Raw genomic sequence first — 18,695 nt, 5'->3', positions numbered from 1 at the left:
ATATATCTATTTTTTTCAGATTCTTTTCCCTTACAGGTTATTACAAAATAATTGAGTATAGTTCCCTGTGTTATACAGTTGGTTACCTGTTGGTTACCTATTTTATATATAGTAGTGTGCATATGTTAAACTCCTAATTTTCCCTCCCTCCACCCTTCCCCCCTGGTAACCATAAGCTCGTTCTCTAAGTCTGTGGGTTTCTTTCTGTTTTGTAAAGAAGTTCATTTGTATCATTTTTTTAAGATTCTGCATATAAGTGATATATGATATATGTCTTTGTCTGACTTAACTTCACTTAGTATGATAATCTCCAGGTCCATCCATGTTGCTGCAAATGGCATTATTTCATTCTTTTTAATGGCTGAGTAATATTCCATTGTATATTGGAATTTCTTTATCCATTCACATATTGATGGACATTTAGGCTGCTTCTATGTCTTGGCTATTGTAAACAGCACTGCAATGAACACTGGGGTGCATGTATCCTTTCGAACAATGTTTTTCTCCAGATATATGCCCAGGAGTGGGACTTCTGGATCATACGGTAGCTGTTTTTAGTTTTTGAAGGAACTTCCATACTGTTCTCCATAGTGGCTGTACCAGTGTACATTCCCTCCAACGGTGTAGGAGAGCTGCCTTTTCTTCACACCCTCTCCAGCATTTATTTTTGTAGATTTTTATTTTATTTTTGGCTGCATTGGGTCTTTGTTGCTGCGCGTGGGCTTTTCTCTAGTTGCAGCAAGTGGGGGCCACTCTTCGTTGTGGTGTGCAGGCTTCTCATTGCGGTGGCTCCCCTTGTTGCAAAGCACGGGCTCTAGGCATGCGGGCTTCAGTAGTTGTGGCACACAGGCTCAGTAGTTGTGGCTCACGGGCTCTAGAGCGCAGGCTCAGTAGTTGTGGCATACGGGCTTAGTTGCTCCGAGGCATGTGGGATCTTCCCAGACCAGGGCTCAAACCCGTGTCCCCTGCATTGGCAGGCGGATTCTTAACCACTGCACCACCAAGGAAGCCCTGTTGTAGACTTTTTGATGATAGCCGTTCTGAGTGGTGTGAGGTGGTATCTCATAGTTTTGATTTGCATTGCTCTAAATAATTAGCGATGTTGAGCATCTTTTCATGTGCCTCTCGGTCATCTGTATGTCTTCTTCGGAGACATGTCTTTTTAGGTCTTCTGCCCATTTTTTTATTGGGTTGTTTGCTTTTTTGATATTGAGCTGCATGAGCTGTTTGTAAATTTTGGAGATTAATCCCTTGTCAGTCAGGTTGTTTGCAAATATTTTCTCCCATTCCGTGGGTTGTCTTTTCTTTTTGTTTATGGTTTCCTTTGCTGTGCAAAAGCTTTTGAGTTTAAGTAGGTCCTATTTATTTTTGTTTTTATTTCCATTACTCTAGGTGACGGATTGAAAAGATATTCGTGAGATTTATGTCAAAGAGTGTTCTGCCTGGGACTTCCCTGGTGGCACAGTGGATAAGAATCTGCCTGCCAGTGCAGGGGACATGGGTTTGAGCCCTGGTCTGGGAAGATCCCACATGCCACGGAGCAACTAAGCCTGTGTGCCACAACTACTGAGCCTGCGCTCTAGAGCCCGCGAGCCACAACTACTGAGGCCTGCATGCCTAGAGCCCATGCTCCGCAACAAGAGAAGCCACCGCAGTGAGTAGCCCGTGCACCGCAACGAAGAGTAGCCCCTGCTCGCCACAACTAGAGAAAGCCGTCACACAGCAACGAAGACCCAATGCAGCCAAAAATAAATAAATAAATTTATTTTTTAAAAAAAGTGTTCTGCCTATGTTTTCCTCTGAGAGTTTTATAGTATACAGTCTTACATTTAGATCTTTAATCCATTTTGAGTTTACTTTTGTGTATGGTGTTAAAGAACGTTCTAATTTCATTTTTTTACATGTAGCTGTCCAGTTTTCCCAGCAACATTTATTGAAGAGACTGTCTTTCCTCCATTGTATAGTCTTGCCTCCTTTAGCATAGATTAATTACCCGTAGGTGCATGGGTTTATTTCTGGGCTTTCTATCCTGTTCCATTGATCAATATTTCTATATTTGTGATCTATATTTATTTTTGTGCCAGTATCATACTTCCTGACAAAGTTCTTACTTGATTGGTCTACACTCTTGTTACTGAAACAAACTTGGGTCCCCTTGCCTGTGCACAGTAAAGCCAATCTACTGACACCAGGTCGTGGTGAAGGAAAGTGCAGCATTTACTGTAAGGCGCCAGACAATGAGTCCAGGGCAGCTAGTGTTCAAAACATCCCAACTCCCCCAGTAGGTTTCAGGGAGACATCTTTATAGGCAAAATTTGGGGGCAGGGCTGCCGGATGTGTAACTCTCCTTTAATTGGTTGGTGGTGAGGTAACAGGGTGGTATTCCAGGAATCTCAATCATCAGCCTTCTGGTTCCAGTTGGTCTGGGGTCCAGTGCTTATGCTCAGCCTGAAGTTACCATCTTCCACCTGGGTGGGGATCTTAGTTCTTGTAGAAGAACTCAGAGATATGTATCAAATTGTTATTCACATCCCCCAGGAGGAACCAGGATTTCACCCCATTCTGCATTATTGTTTCTTTTTTTAGAAAAATTATTAATTTATTTATTTTTGGCTGTGTTGGGTCTTCGTTGCTGCGCACGGGCTTTCACTTGTTGCAGTGAGCGGGGGGGTGGGGGCTACTCTTCATTGCGGTGCGTGGGCTTATCACTGTGGTGACTTCTCTTGTTGTGGAGCACAGGCTCTAGGCGTGTGGGCTTCAGTAGTTGTGGCTCACGGGCTCAGTAGTTGTGGTGCACAGGCTTAGTTGCTCTGTGGCATGTGGGATCTTCCCGGACCAGGGCTGGAACCCGTGTCCCCTGCATTGGCAGGCGGATTCTTAACCACTGCACCGCCAGGGAAGCCCCTGCACTATTGTTTCTTGATTGCTCCTCCTTTGTTTTTGCATTCCCTCATTTCCCTGGTTAGCAACTGTTTGTGTCTGCCTTTTGGAATACAGGGGAGGTCTAGGAGGCTGAATGAAGCCTATTTCCTACAAACAAGAAACAGGGGACATAGAAAGGGTTTATACCGGGAGGGCCGCACAGGGTCCTGCTCTGTTTCACTCCTTGCTTCCACTTCAGTATTTACCCTCTTTACTTTTCAAATCTCTGGCCTTTACTGTTGCCACCTGGCTCAAAAAATTTTTTTTCTCTTATATGGCTTATTAGCAATCATTACTATTTTCATTACTAACTTTGGAATATTATTTGCAGTTAATTATATCAGAAAGATGCAATTTCCTTGTATTTTGAAGCTACTCCCTTAAGTCTCAAAGGAAGATGATCAGTTTGAATATACTAGTTACCATTTTGAAGGATTGTGAGTAAAGAGATTAGGAAGAAACTGCTGTGTAACCCAGATTGGGACTTGAACCCACAGTATATTAACTGAGATCACACACCTGGTCTCAGGACTTAATGAAGCTCAGGTTCTTGATGTCTCGTCACAGAAAGAATTCTGAGAGAGACAAAGTGATAGGTAAGAAGATTTGTTTGTGGAGAAACACACCCCACAGAGTGTGGGCCGTCTCAGAAGGTGAGAAAGGCACCAGGGTATGGGGGTTGTCAATTTTTATAGGGGTGGGTAATTTCATAGGCTAATGAGTGGGAGGAGTATTCCAGCTATTTTGGGGAAGGGGTGGGGATTTCCAGAAGTTGGGCCACTGCCCACTTCTTGACCTTTATGGTCAGCCTGGGGACTGTCATGGCGCCTGTGGGTGTGTCATTTAGCTTGCTGATGTGTTACAATGAGCTTATACTGAGGCTCAAGTTCTAGTGGAAGTTGACTTGTCTGCCATCTTGGACCTGTTTGCTTCTAATCAGTTTATGTCATGTCCTTGGGCTGTGTCATTCTTCTAAAGGTTGTGCCCTGCCCCCTTACCTCCTGTTTCTCTAGGGAAAAAACAATGGGCTATCATTCAAAACTATTAATAACACAACCACTACTAATCCCTACTAATTTTGAGTTCTTAGCAAGTGTCAGACATTAGGCTAAATGTGTTTACAAACAAATTAATGTTCCTGAGTACATACAACTATTAAGTATCAGAATTCAAGCCCACATGTGTCTGATTCCAAAACCTATGCTTCTGTCAGAAGTCACAAGTAAATTTCCAGTTAGAAAGTCCAATGACTTTCTCAGTGACAACTATATCCTGAAACTTCCCTCCTTCAAGTTGCATGGTGCTGCTTTCCACCCATTTTTTTCCTCTCTGCATATCTGCCTACTGTGGCTTCTCTTTCTGGATGTTAAATGATAAATCTCTGTCGTTCTACCTTTGTAAATACATATCCTCTTATTTAGGGAGCTCGTTTACTCCCTTGCTTTCAACATCATGTCTTTTATTATTATTTTTTTTGGCTGTGCTGCACGGCTTGTGGCATCTTAGTTCCCTGACCAGGGATTGAACCCAGGCCCTTGGCACTGAGAGCAGGAATCCTAACCACTGGACCACCAGGGAATTCCCTGAATATCACTTCTTTTATTTATTTTTTTTTAATTTTTTTTTAACATGTTTATTGGGGTATAATTGCTTTACAATTGTGTGTTAGTTTCTGCTTTATAACAAAGTGAATCAGCTATACATATACATATGTTCCCATATCCCCTCCCTCTTGCATCTCCCTCCCTCCTACCCTCCCTATCCCACCCCTCTAGGTGCTCACAAAGCACCGGGCTGATCTCCCTGTGCTATGTGGCTGCTTTCTTTTACTTTTTTATTTTATTATTTTAAAAATATTTTTAAAAAATATTTATTTAGCCTGTGCCAGGTCTTAGTTGTGGCATGCAGACTGTTAGTTGCAGCATGCATGTGGGATCTAGTTCCCCAGTGGTCCACAAACTTTTTGGCACCAGGGATCGGTTCTGTGGAAGACAATTTTTCCACAAAATTGGGGGGGTAAGGTTCAGGCGGTAATGTGAGAAACGGGGTGTTCAGGCGGTAACGCGAACTATGGGCGGCGGCAGATGAAGCTTCGCTCGCTCGGCCGCTGCTCACCTCCTGCTGTGGGACCCAGTTCCTAACAGGCAGTGGACCAGTACTTGTCCATGGCCCAGGGGTTGGGGACGCCTGTACTGCCCTGATCAGGGATCGAACCCAGGCCCCCTGCATTGGGAGTGTGGAGTCTTACCCACTGGACAACCAGGGAAGTCCCAGTATCACTTACTTGAAAATGATTCTCAAGTATATTTTACTACCCTCAATGCCTGTTACAAACTCAAATTTCTCTTTGCCGAATGTACCTACTTACATGTCAGTCACCTAAAACTTGAACAATCTGAAAAGCAATATAAGTAGTCATTGGCAGAATGGGCTTCAGAGCCAGTGTATCAATTACTTTTGCTACAATAATGCTATGTAACAACCACAAAAACTCAGTAGTATACAAGAACATTGATTTATTTCACAAGTCTGGGGAGTTGAGCTAATCAGGCCTTGGCTGATCTCCCCTGGGCTCACTCCTCACTCGTGTATCTGCAGTCAGCTGAGGGACGGCTAGGCTGGCCTCTAACCTTTGCTAGGCTCACTCATTTGTCTAGGGTTGGGCTGATGGAGGATGACTTCCATGGAGATGACCGGAGCAAACTGGTTCTGTTTCTTATGTCCTTCAACATGTTCTCTTGGTCATGGCAGAGGGACAAGTCGTTTTCAAGTCTCTGCATATGTCCTATCTGCTAATATTTGCTTGACCAAAAAGCAAGTTGTGTGGTGTAACTCAGAATCAAGGAGGGGGGAATACATTCTACTTTTAATGATAGGCACTTGGCAAAAGACGTGGATACAGAGAGATGTGAACAATTAAGGTCATTAATACAATCAATCTACAATAGTCAAATTGCTTACATTGAATACGGGCTCTTCCACCTATTAGCTGTGTGACCTTGGCAAGTTCTCTCACCTCAGTTTCCTCATCTGCAAAATGAGTATCTACCTTGAGTTGTTACGAAACTAAATGTTTAAAAGATACAAAGTACCTAGTAAATGCACAGCATCTCTCTCCCCAGTTTTGGGTGCATATAACATGCCCTGTCAGATGCATAATCCCACAGTGCTTTTCACGTCACCAATGGCAGAAAGTCCAGGACACCAGCCCATCCCTCTATAGCGCTCCAAATACTAAGTAGATAGTGACTTTGATAATTCATGTCTGAATTGTGTATTGTGTGGCAAAATTATGGAGGCATAGTTATTTATGATAGCAACTATCCAGGTGCAGATTTATCAGACAAGCCTTTTGGGTTTAAGTTCCTTCAATTCTCTGTCTCTCACCTATGTGAAGTTCTGCTACAGGACCTGAGGACACTGAAGTATGAGACTGTTCATGAACACAGCAGCTGGCATAGTTCTCTAACAGTAAAGTCATGATGCTACTCAAATTGAAGACGATCCTTTGTAGTGTGACAAAGGGCCCCACAGCTTACTGACTTAAAATCAAGATTTATTACTTTTCATAATTTTCTGGGTCTGGGTGGTTCTTCTCCCTGTGGTGTTGTCTGGAGTCACTCATGAGGTTAATTGAGCTGGCAGATTTGCTGTGCTGGGAGGTCCAAGAAGGCTTCTCACATAACCAGGGCCTTGGAGCTGTTGGCTGAGGCACTACATTTATTTCCATCAAGGCCTCTGTCTCCAGGATCTCGTCCCCTAGGGCCTTTCCATATGGCTTCCCTCTGTAGAAGGATAGCCCAACCTTCCTTACTCCCCCGCAGCTACATTCCAGGAAGGTGAAAGAAAATGCTGCAGGCTTCTAAAGGGTTGGGACTGGACCTGACACAGTACCATTTTTGGCCATCTTCTTTTGGGAGGGAACTATATAAGGGCTTGAATACCAGGAGGCATAGTTCACTGGGAGACACCAATATAACTGTCTAACATGTTTGATGAGCCTGGTGAAGTGAGGGGGTCATACAATATTTGGTTATCCCACTTTTAATGATACAAGGATTGATCAGTGGGTTCAGATGGTAAGAGCTCAATCCTTTCATCGTAAAGTTACTGATCAACTTATCAACGAATAGTATTATCTACTGATATTATTGCCTGATTCAGTTATTTCATTACAGGCTGAAAAATGGTGATTTTTCTAATTCTACCATTCTTTTTGAGGGACTTTTTCAAAATCTTCTTTACACTGTAAATGGACTGTGGAAAAAGAAAGTGGTTCTGGATCTGTGATGTGATAAATGTCGAAACCAGTACTAACCTGGAGCCCTTGGGGTCAGTTGAGATCGCTCCTTTAGTGCTTGGTTTAAAGACCCTTGAGTGCAACCAGTTGGGGCTACTTGTAGTTCCCCTCTCACATTGCCACACATTCACATTCATGCAGTTCCCTCTGCTGAAAATGGTCTTTTTTCTCTGCAAAGTCATGCTGTAACTCAAATGCCAACCCTTGTAGAAAACCTTTCCCAAGTCCTCCTCTGTTGCCGCAATACTTTATTTATATCTCTATGTAGAACTTCTGCAGCTCAAACTTCGGTAAGCTACTTAACCTCTCTAAGCCTATTTTCTCATCAAAAAAAAAATGTGAATAGTGTCACATGTTGGGTTCTCCAGAAAGAAGACTCTTACATGATTAGTGTGCATATTTATTAGGGAATGCCCTTTGGATCATCACTTGTGAGAGAGAAGGGAAGAATGGGGCAGAGGGAGAAGTTGAGCTGCAATGCAGTCTTAATGGAATGCAGGTTGTTCTGGGGATGGGATGATCCATCAGAACTGTCCCAACTTGAGGTGAGAGGGCTGGGCCTTCCAACAATTTGTAGACAGATATCTGCCTCCTGGGGAAGGGGTGTTACATTAGGCAATGCCAGAAGGGGTCTGACATCTGATGGCTATGGCTGTCTGTGGGCAACACTCCTGGCTGCTGGGGTAGTATGTCCCTCATTCCTGAAGGGGATCTGAGAAGTACATTTCAGTGTCCCCCACTAATAGCATCTATCTCAGGATTACTGGAAGCCTAAAATAGGATACGGTATAAAAAGTACACAGCATACTGCCTGGCACACAGGACTCAAGAAGAGCTAATTGTTAAGGTTACTATAAATTAGTACGTGGCTCTTAAAAGCATATAGAGCAAGGTAGGGAAACCTTGTTTTGTTAATTTTTGTGTCTCTAGTCCTAGTATAGGGCCTGGAACTAATCAGATTCAATAAAGGCTTGTTGATGTGTCAGTATAAAAATATACCTGCCATCCCTGGTCTCCAAGCAGATATTATTTTGAGTTGAACTCTCAACTAAAACAAATACAAAAAGGCATTTCAAGCATTTAATAACTTTTATTAGCAAAATAAAAGGAGGCACATATCCACTTGCCTGAAAAAAAAGTTTCAAACACAAGGTAAACAAAAGCAATGAAGCACTACTGGACAATTGCTGAAGAGCTCCAGTTAAAATAGCTTCTACCACTGCATTTGATATTTTTAGAATATAATCTTCAAATTATACAGAGGGAAGGAGATTTAGTTCAGCTTTTTCACAGCTCATAAAAGGTGAGGTTGTCAATGAAACTACCAACCCAAAGTAAGTACTTATCTCCATCAATGGGTATTGGGCCTTTATTTTCCTCCATGCTCACTATAGTTCCTTGATATAATTTAATACAGTATCATACACTGCTTTGTGCCAGACACAGGTTCTGTGGATATAGCAAGATCAAAGGTTACAAAGTCCCTGCCTAAAAGGATCTCTGGACTCCCTCTTGTGAGAGTACCAGAATCACAACTAACTGCTGAACAATTATCAAGAGGAAGACACTGGAATTCCCCAAAAAAGATACCCCACATCCAAAGACAAAGAAGAAGCCATGATGAGACGGTAGGAGGTGCACAATCACGGTAAAATCAAATCCCAAAACTGCTGGGTGGGTGACTCACAAACTGGAGAACACTTATACCACAGAAGTCCACCCACTGGAGTGAGGTTATGAGCCCCAGGTCAGGCTTCCCAACCTGGGGGTCTGTCAATGGGAGGAGGAATTCCTAGAGTATCAGACTTTGGAGGCTAGAGCGATTTGATTGCAGGACTTCAACAGGACTGGAGGAAAGAGGCTCCACTCTTGGAGGGCACACACAAAGTGTGTGCATTGGGACCCAAGGGAAGGAACAGTGACCCCATAGGAGATTGAACCAGACCTACCTGCTAGTGTTGGAGGCTCTCCAGCAGAGGCGGGGGGTGGCTGTGTCTCACCGTGGGGAGAAGGACACTGGCAGCAGAAGTTCTGGGAAGTACTCCTTGGCATGAGCCCTCCCAGAGTCTGCCATTAGCCCCCCAAAGAGCCTGTAGGCTCCAGTGCTGGGTCGCCTCAGGCCAAACACCCAACAGGGAGGGAACCCAGCCCTACCCATCAGCAGACAAGCAGATTAAAGTTAGATTGATCTCTGCCCACCAGAGCAATACCCAGCTCTACTCATCACTAGTCTCTCCCATGAGGAAGCTTGCACAAGCCTCTTAGATAGCCTCATCCACCAGAGGGCAGACAGCAGAAGCAAGAACTACAGTTCTGCAGCCTGTGTAAGGAAAACCACATTCACAGAAAGACAGAGAAAATGAAAAGGCAGAGGACTTTGTACCAGATGAAGGAACAAGATAAAACCCCAGAAAAACAACTAAATGAAGTGGAGATAGGCAACCTTCCAGAAAAAGAATTCAGGATAATGATAGTGAAGATGATCCAGGACCTCAGAAAAAGAATGGAGGCAAAGATATAGAAGATGCAAAAAATGTTTAAAAAAGACCTAGAAGAATTAAAGAACAAATACCTAGAAGAATTAAAGGACAAACAGAGATGAACAATACAATAAATGAAATGAAAAATACACTAGAAGGAATCTATAGCAAAATAACTGAGGCAGAAGAACAGATAAGTGACCCGGAAGACAGAATGGTGGAATTCACTGCTGTGGAGCAGAATAAAGAAAAAAGAATATAAAGAAATGAAGACAGCCTAAGAGACCTCTGGGACAACATTAAACCCAACCACATTCACATTATAGGGGTCCCAGAAGGAGAAGAGAGACTGAAATGACCTGAGAAAATATTTGAAGAGATTATAGTCAAAAACTTCCATAACATGGGAAAGGAAATAGTCACCCAAGTCCAGGAAGTGCAGAGAGTCCCAGGCAGGATAAACCCAAGAAGAAACACGCCAAGACGCATAGTAACCAAACTGACAAAAACTAAAGACAAAGAAAAATTATTGAAAGCAACAAGGGAAAAATGACAAATAACATACAAGGGAACTCCCATAAGGTTAACAGCTGATTTCTCAGCAGAAACTCTACAAGCCAGAAGGGAGTGGCATGATATATTCAAAGTGATAAAAGGGAAGAACCTACAACCAAGATTACTCTACCTGGCAAGGATCTCATTCAGACGGAGAAATCAAAAGCTTTACAGACAAGCAAAAGCTAAGAGAATTCAGCACCACCAAACCAGCTCTACAACAAATGCTAAAGGAACTTCTCTAAGTGGGAAACACAAGAGAAGAAAAGGACCTACAAAAACAAACCAATAACAATTAAGAAAATGGTAATAGGAACATACATATTGATAATTACCTTAAACGTGAATGGATTAAATGCTCCAAGCAAAAGACGCACGCTCTCTGAATGGATACAAAAACAAGACTCATATATATGCTGTCTACAAGAGACCCACTTCAAACCTAGGAACACATACAGACTGAAAGTGAGGGGATGGAAAAAGATATTCCATGCAAATGGAAATCAAAAGAAAGCTGGAGTAGCAATACTCATATCAGATAAAATAGACTTTAAAATAAAGAATGTTATAAGAGACAAGGAAGGACACTACATAATGATCAAGGGATCAATCCAAGAAGATATAACAAGTATAAATATATACACCCTCAACATAGGAGCACCTCAATACATAAGGCAAACGCTAACAGCTATAGAAGAGGAAATCGACAGTAACACAATAATAGTAGGGGACTTTAACACCTCACTTACACCAATGGACAGATCATTCAAAATGAAAATTAATAAGGAATCACAGTTTTAAATGACACAATAGACCAGATAGATTTAATTGATATTTATAGGACATTCCATCCAAAAGCAGCAGATTACACTTTCTTCTCAAGTGCACATGGAACATTCTCCAGGATAGAGTACATCTTGGGTCACAAACCAAGCCTCAGTAAATTTAAGAAAATTGAAGTCACATCAAGCATCTTTTCTGACCACAACACTGTGAGATTAGAAATCAATTACAGGGAAAAGAAACGTAAAAAACACAAACACATGAGGCTAAACAATACATTACTAAATAACCAAGAGATCACTGAAGAAATCAAAGAGGAAATCAAAACATACCTAGAGACAAATTACAGTGAAAACACAATGATCCAAAACCTATGGGATGCAGCAAAAGCAGTTCTAAGAGGGAAGTTTATAGCAATACAAGCCTACCTCAAGAAACAAGAAAAATCTCAAATAAACAATCAAACCTTACATCTAAAGAAACTAGAGAAAGAAGAACAAACAAAACCCAAAGTTACAGAAGGAAAGGAATCATAAAGATCAGAGCATAAATAAATGAAATAGCAACAAAGAAAACAACAGCAAAGATTAGTAAAACTAAAAGCTGGTTCTCAGTTTGCAGGGCAGAAATAGAGACACAGATGTAGAGAACAAAAGTATGGACACCAAGGGGGGAAAGTGACAGGGGGGTGTTGTTGTTGTGATGAATTGGGAGATTGGGATTGACATATATACACTAATATGTATAAAATGGATAACTAATAAGAACATGCTGTATAAAAAAAAATTCAAAAATTCAAAAAACAAAAAAACCCTAAAAGCTGGTTCTTTGAGAAGATAAACAAAATTGATAAACCATTAGCCAGACTCATCAAGAAAAAGAGGGCGATGACTCAAATCAATAAAATTAGAAATGAAAAAGAAGTTACAACAGACACCGCAGAAATACAAAGCATCCTAACAGACTACTACAAGCAACTCTATGCCAATAAAATGGACAACCTGGAAGAAATGGACAAATTCTTAGAAAGGTAACCTTCCAAGACTGAACCAGGAAGTAACAGAAAATATGAACAGACCATTCACAAGTAATGAAATTAAAACTGTGATTAAAAATCTTCCAACAAACAAAAGTCTAGGACCAGATGGCTTCAAAGGTGAATTCTATCAAACATTTAGAGAAGAGCTAACACCCATCCTTCTCAAACTCTTCCAAAGCACTGCAGAGGAAGGAACACTCCCAAACTCATTCTATGAGGTCCCCATCACCCTGATACCAAAACCAGACTAAGATACTACAAAAAAAGAAAATTACAGACCAATATCACTGATGAATATAGACGCAAAAGTCCTCAACAGAACACTAGCAAACAGAACCCAACAACACATTAAAAGGATCATACACCATGATCAAGTGGGATTTATCCCAGGGTTGCAAGGATTCTTTAATATGCACAAATCAATCAATGTGATACACCATATTAACGAACTGAAGGATAAAAACCATATGATCATCTCAACAGATGCAGAAAAAGCTTTTGACAAAATTCAACATCCATTTATGATAAAAACTCTCCAGAAAGTGGGCATAGAGGGAACCTACCTCAACATAATGAAGGCCATATACGACAAACCCACGGCAAACATCGTTGTCAATGGTGAAAAACTGAAAGCATTTCCTCTAAGATCAGGAACAAGCCAAGGATGTCCACTCTCGCCACTATTATTCAACATAGTTTTGGAAGTCCTAGACACGGCAATCAGAGAAGAAAGAGAAATAAAAGGAATACAAATTGGAAAAGAAGTAAAACTATTACTGCTTGTGGAGATGACATGATACTATACATGGATAATCCTAAAGATGCCATGAGAAAACTACTACAGCTAATCAATGAATTTGGTAAAGTTGCAGGATACAAAATTAATGCATAGAAATCTCTGGCATTCCTATACACTAATGATGAAAAATCTGGAAAAGAAATTAAGAAAACACTCCCATTTACCATTGCAAGAAAAAGAACAAAATACCTAGGAATAAACCTACCTAGGGAGAAAAAAGACCGGTATGCAGAAAACTAAAAGACATTGCTGAAAGAAATTAAAGATGATAGAAACAGATGGAGAGATATACCATGTTCTTGGATTGGAAGAATCAATATTGTGAAAATGACTATACTACCCAAAGCAATCTACAGATTCAATGCAATCCCTATCGAATTACCAATGGCATTTTTGGCATTTTTTACAGAACTAGAACAAAAAATCTTAAAATTTGTATGGAGACACAAAAGGCCCCAAATAGCCAAAGCAGTCTTAAGGGAAAAAAAGGGATCTGGGGAAATCATACCCCCTGACTTTAGACTATACTACAAAGGTACAGTAATCAAGACAGTATGGTACTGGCACAAAAACAGAAATATAGATCAATGGAACAGGATAGAAAGCCCAGAGATAAACCCATGCACCTATGGTCAACTAATCTATGACAAAGGAGGCAAGGATATACACTGGAGAAAAGACAGTGTCTTCAATAAGTGGTGCTGGGAAAACTGGATAGCTACATGTCAAAGAATAAAATTAGAACACTCCCTAACACCATACACAAAAATAAACTCAAAATGGATTAAAGACCTACATGTAAGACTGGACGCTATAAAACTCTTAGAGGAAAACATAGGAAGAACACTCTTTGACGTAAATCACAGCAAGATCTTTTTTGATCCAGCTCCTAGAGTAATGGAAATTAAAACAATAATAAACAAATGGGACCTAATGAAACTTCAAAGCTTTTGCAAAGCAAAGGAAACTACAAACAAGATGAAAAGACAACCCTCAGAATGGGAGAAAGTATTTGCAAATGAATCAATGGACAAAGGATTAATCTCCAAAATATATAAACAGCTCATGGAGCTCAATATTAAGAAAACAACCCAATCCAAAAATGGGCAGAAGACCTAGATAGATATTTCTCCAAAGAAGACATACAGGTGGCCAAGAAGCACATGAAAAGCTGCTCAACATCACTAATTATTAGAGAAATGCAAATCAAAACTACAATGAGGTATCACCTCACACCAGCTAGAATGGGCATCATCAGAAAATCTACAAACAATAAATGCTGGAGAGGGTGTGGAGAAAAGGGAACCCTCTTGCCCTGTTGGTGGGAATGTAAATTGATACAGCCACTAGGGAGAACAGTATGGAGGTTCCTTAGAAAACTAAAAATACAATTACCATATGACCCAGCAATCCCACTACTGGGCATATTCCCAGAGAAAACCATAATTCAAAAAGACACATGCACCCCAATGTTCATTGCAGCACTATTTACAATAGCCAGGTCATGGAAGCAACCTAAATGCTCATTGACAGATGAATGGATAAAGAAGATGTCACACATATATACCATGGAATATTACTCAGCCATAAAAAGGAATGAAAGTGGGTCATTTGTAGAGATGTGGATGGATCTAGAGACTGTCATACACAGTGAAGTAAGTCAGAAAGAAAAAAACATATATCGTATATTAACGCATATATGTGGAACCTAGAAAAATGGTACAGATCAACCGGTTTGCAGGGCAGAAATAGAGACAAACGTAGAGAACAAACGTCCGGACACCAAGTGGGGAAAGCAGCGGGGGGTGGTGGTGTGATGAACTGGGAGACTGGGATAGACATATATACACTAATGTGTATAAAATTGATAACTAATAAGAACCTGTTATAGAAACAAATAAAATTCATAAAAACCCCACCAGATCTCACATTCTTGGTGGCAGAGGACAGATAAATAAGGTCAGCAAGTGATAACTGTCATGAAGAAATGTAAGCGTGTAAAGACAGCAAAAGCGGCGGTGCAAGTGTGCTCCTTTGGATAGAGCGGTCTGCGAAGACTCAGATATCGATCTTTGACAAAGGACCTGAAATACGCGCCGAACGAGTTAAAAGAAATCTGGAGGAAGTGTTCCAGACAGAGGGAACAGCAAGCGCGAAGTCGTGAAGTGGATCGAGCCTGCGTGTTGTAGGAACAGAAGGAAAGCCAGAGAGGTGAGCGAGGGACCTATGCGGTGGGAGATGAGGTAGGCAGGAGCACATACAATATACACACAGATATTTTTCTACCTGAGACCACATTACTAAGGAAGGGTGGTGTACAAATCTCTCAAGAGGCCACAAAAGGCAGGATGAAACGGACTTCCAACCGCGGCGCTCCAGGGACGCCCTTCCTCCAAGGCTAGAGCCAAGTTAGTCAGCCGTAGGAGATGGACTGGGTCCCGCCCTCAGAAGACCAACCCTTGCCCAGGAGCGGGGGCGGATCGCGGGGGTGGACCTCGCCTGGGCAGCCGGCGCTGCACCGGCCGCGGTTACCAGCAGGCGGTGTAGTGAGCGCGCCTGCAGCTGCAGCCGCAGCCGCAGCAGCCCGCCAGTCCCAGCAAGGACGAGAAAGGAGGGGACCGGAAGGAGCCACTGGTGCTGCGGGAAGTGGCAGGAACGGGAGGCGGGGACCCACCTGGAAGCGCCCCAGCGCCGCTGTCGAGCTTCCTGCGGCGGCGGCCAGCCGAGCCAGTGCTGTGGCGGGGGCGGAGAGCGGCCACGGCGACGGCGCCTCCCGGAGTGGCCTGCGGTGCTCGGCCCCGCCCGAAAGGTGAGCAGGCGCTCGGGGCACGTGGTGGGGGCCAGATGGGGGAGGGGGAATGGAGGAGGAGGGATCTTAGGGATGATCGGCTTTGGGACCCGGATTTGGAACCGAGTGCTAGGAGGGGGTGGGTTGGAGGCGGCGGCGGCGACGGCGGCGACGGCGAAGCCCCCACGTGGGGCGGGGGGGCGCGCGCACGTGTGCGCGGGCAGAAGGGGGGCGGGGAGGGCTCTGGGGAGGGTGGCGGGCGCGCGCTCGCTCAGTAGTGGTCCACGTGACCGGCACGCCGAGAATGTTTCCACGTGACAGGCTCGGAGGCTGGCTGAGGCAGAAGATTCCTGTGTCTGTGTAGCGCAACCGTGGTCGTCGGAGGCTTTAGGGTTGTTTGCCGCTTTTCATCTCTACTAGGGGGGTATGAAGAGAAATATAAGGCGGAAAAGACTTCCCGCTCTTTCTCTGTTATACACATTCTTTTCGTAAATGAAACCCTTTCTGAATGCCGAAGTACTGATTTCTGTGTACCGCCATGTTGGTTCTGAGGAAAACTCGCGAGATGCTAGTGGGTTTGTATCGCGAGATCTCCCGATTCTCGCGGGACCTTGTTGGCAGAGCAGTTGTCCTGGATGGCGGAGCCCTGGGTTCCGGGGGCCTGGGACCCGCAACTCTTTCTGCAAGGCAAGTTGCGAGGGAGGGGCCGGGGGCAAGTGCCTCTTGGTGCCGGGAGCCGTGCTGCGTCATCTTCCTGTAGTCTTGAAGGGAATACATTGACCCAATTGAGGCGACACGATCCTCCTCCCCACCCCCCTGCGGGCGCTTCGCCACCTGCAGAAGCCACCCCTCAGCCCGGGCTCCTTCTCCCCCGCTCAGTGATAGTTCCTCCCCCGTCTCACTGGAAGTACGGAGCCGTGCTAGCACAGACGTGAGGATTACATTGGATACCGTTCCTCTTACTTACAGACGTTCTTGTCAGTTTTTCCCCTTGTTACAATTTTCTGAAGAATTCCAGACCTGTTAACCATTCTGTCGCTTGTTTCTGCTGCAGAACCTTTCTCCACGGCCCCTTCTCAGACGCTTAAAATAGAACGCATTCCATTTTTTCTCTCTGGGCATCAATTACTCACATTTATTTGGTCATTGATAACTCCCTCATCACTCTAACTTTGTGTTTACTATAACTTTTGGCAGTATTTGGAGGGATCCTTTATATCTCTGACAATACCTGATGTCAGAATAAAACCATTCTTTTAATTTTTTTGCTACGTGCCTATTAACCCATAATTATCGATAAGTTTTTTTTTCCGACAGGATTTTGATTACTATTGTTATGAGTTTGCCATCTTTGTTGTTCAGGGATGATTGATTTAGTTTACGTATTTAAGGCAATAGTGGAATGTTTTAAGTCGAATTTAAAAGCAAACTAATCTTCGTAAACTTTGATGTCAAAACTTGAGTTCAATTTTTCCTTAAATGAATTTGACGCAAGATTAGTTTTTCTCCAACCCGTCAATGTTTTATCAAAGATGAATTTATAGTATACTTTTTTTTTCGTATTTTTGAGCAGTCTGGATTTATTTAGTATTCGTAGTGGTAAATTAATCGCAAACTAATCAGATAATTAGGTAATCCGGTCATAATTTTTTTTAAACTACAAACGTGTTATTTTCCTCTACACTTAGTACAGAGAAAAATAAAGGGTAAAATTCTTCCTGTTACATTCTACCAAGTTGCCTCCCTCAGTCCTAAATCTCTGTAAACACTCTTAGCGGTAGCTATGTATTATTCCAGATATTTTCCATGTGTTTTATTTTTTTTAACAAAGAGGAGGAAACGGAGGGGTGTTGTTTTAAGATACTCTGTCACAACATTAGCAATCAGTAAAATTTTTTCTGCTCACTTATATTTTTATTTAGTGGTTTTTTGACTCATGCATACATGCTTTAAAAAAGTAAATTTTTTGTACAGATATTTTGGTGGTATAGTTTTGTGAAAATAGCTTGAGTGATAGCATTATTTTTACTGTAGAGTGGTATGCTGGTTGTTCTGTACAAAAATAAAGTACATGTGAAATAAGATTTAAAGATATAAATGTTTTGTCACTTGAGTTTTATATTTTTATGTTTAATAGTTGTGCTGTCTATTTACATTTATATTTCTGTGTTTATATTTCTTGATAACTTATATATTCTAAACTGTTACCCAAGTGTGTATATCAGAGTTTTCCAGAAGTTTAAAAAGTTATCAGCTTAAATAGTTCTCAACTGAAGAGTGGAAGATACATCAGTAGTTAATACAGACAAACATCAGTAGTTAATACAGACAAACATACATATACTCAAAAGTTGCTAAGCAGCATTTTGTGATTGTTTTTTGTATTTTTCCCTCCAAACTATCAGCAATATTATTTATCACACTTGTCACGTAAAAAAAGTGACCACTCGTTTTGGTCACAGTAGTTTTCTCTTGTAATAGTTAAAGTAGGAATGTTGGGGAATAAAAGTGAGTGTTGAGAGGTGAGATGTGGGAAAGAGGAAAAGGAGACACGGGAGTGTGTATAGGTTGATATTGAAATGGAATTGGAGAAGTTGCAGAGAAAAGAAAGGATGGTAGAAGGTTGACAGAGCCATGGTCCAAAAATAGTCTGTTCATGATGGCGGGAGGGTGACTTGAGTTGACCAGAATTTGGAATCAGTATGTGTGGCAATTTTTTTCCTCTTAAATAATTTTTTTTAAACAGGTTTCAGCCCACCCCCAGATGTGCTTGATATCACCTGTCCCCCCCCCCCAAAAATAAAATCAACTGAAGTTGATGTTTAATCGGAACTTTGTGAATTCTTTACTTATTTTATGTTTTTAGAAGTAGGAGCTTGTGAAAATAACAGTGGATTCAAAAGATCACAGTTCTATAATGGCCTTTGCAAACTTTACAAAGTTTTGCTTGGGAATTGGGCCTTGAGAGTTGTCATGTGCATCTGATCCTTGTAATAATATATGTTACTTATTCGTACAACTTTGTTTTA

The 18,695-nt window shown here is 42.1% G+C and overlaps 1 protein-coding gene across 4 annotated transcripts in view; it reads left to right on the top strand.

Moving 5' to 3' along the window:
- Window positions 1-15,567: 15,567 nt before the first annotated feature.
- The window catches only part of ZZZ3 (zinc finger ZZ-type containing 3), a 103,899-nt gene continuing 100,771 nt past the window's right edge, over window positions 15,568-18,695 (top strand). For 3 of the 4 annotated variants that reach the window (XM_060023899.1, XM_060023893.1, XM_060023887.1), the window contains exon 1: window positions 15,568-15,687. The gene's annotated coding sequence lies outside the window, so the exon portion shown is untranslated. Of the gene's footprint in view, window positions 15,688-16,286; window positions 16,354-18,695 lie in introns of those variants that run through there. The other variant, XM_069541171.1, reaches the window with a different exon arrangement.

Source organism: Delphinus delphis, chromosome 1 (assembly GCF_949987515.2).
Source record: "Delphinus delphis chromosome 1, mDelDel1.2, whole genome shotgun sequence".
In the NCBI taxonomy this organism is placed as follows: Eukaryota; Metazoa; Chordata; class Mammalia; order Artiodactyla; family Delphinidae; genus Delphinus; species Delphinus delphis.
This window is presented reverse-complemented; position numbering and strand designations above follow the sequence as displayed.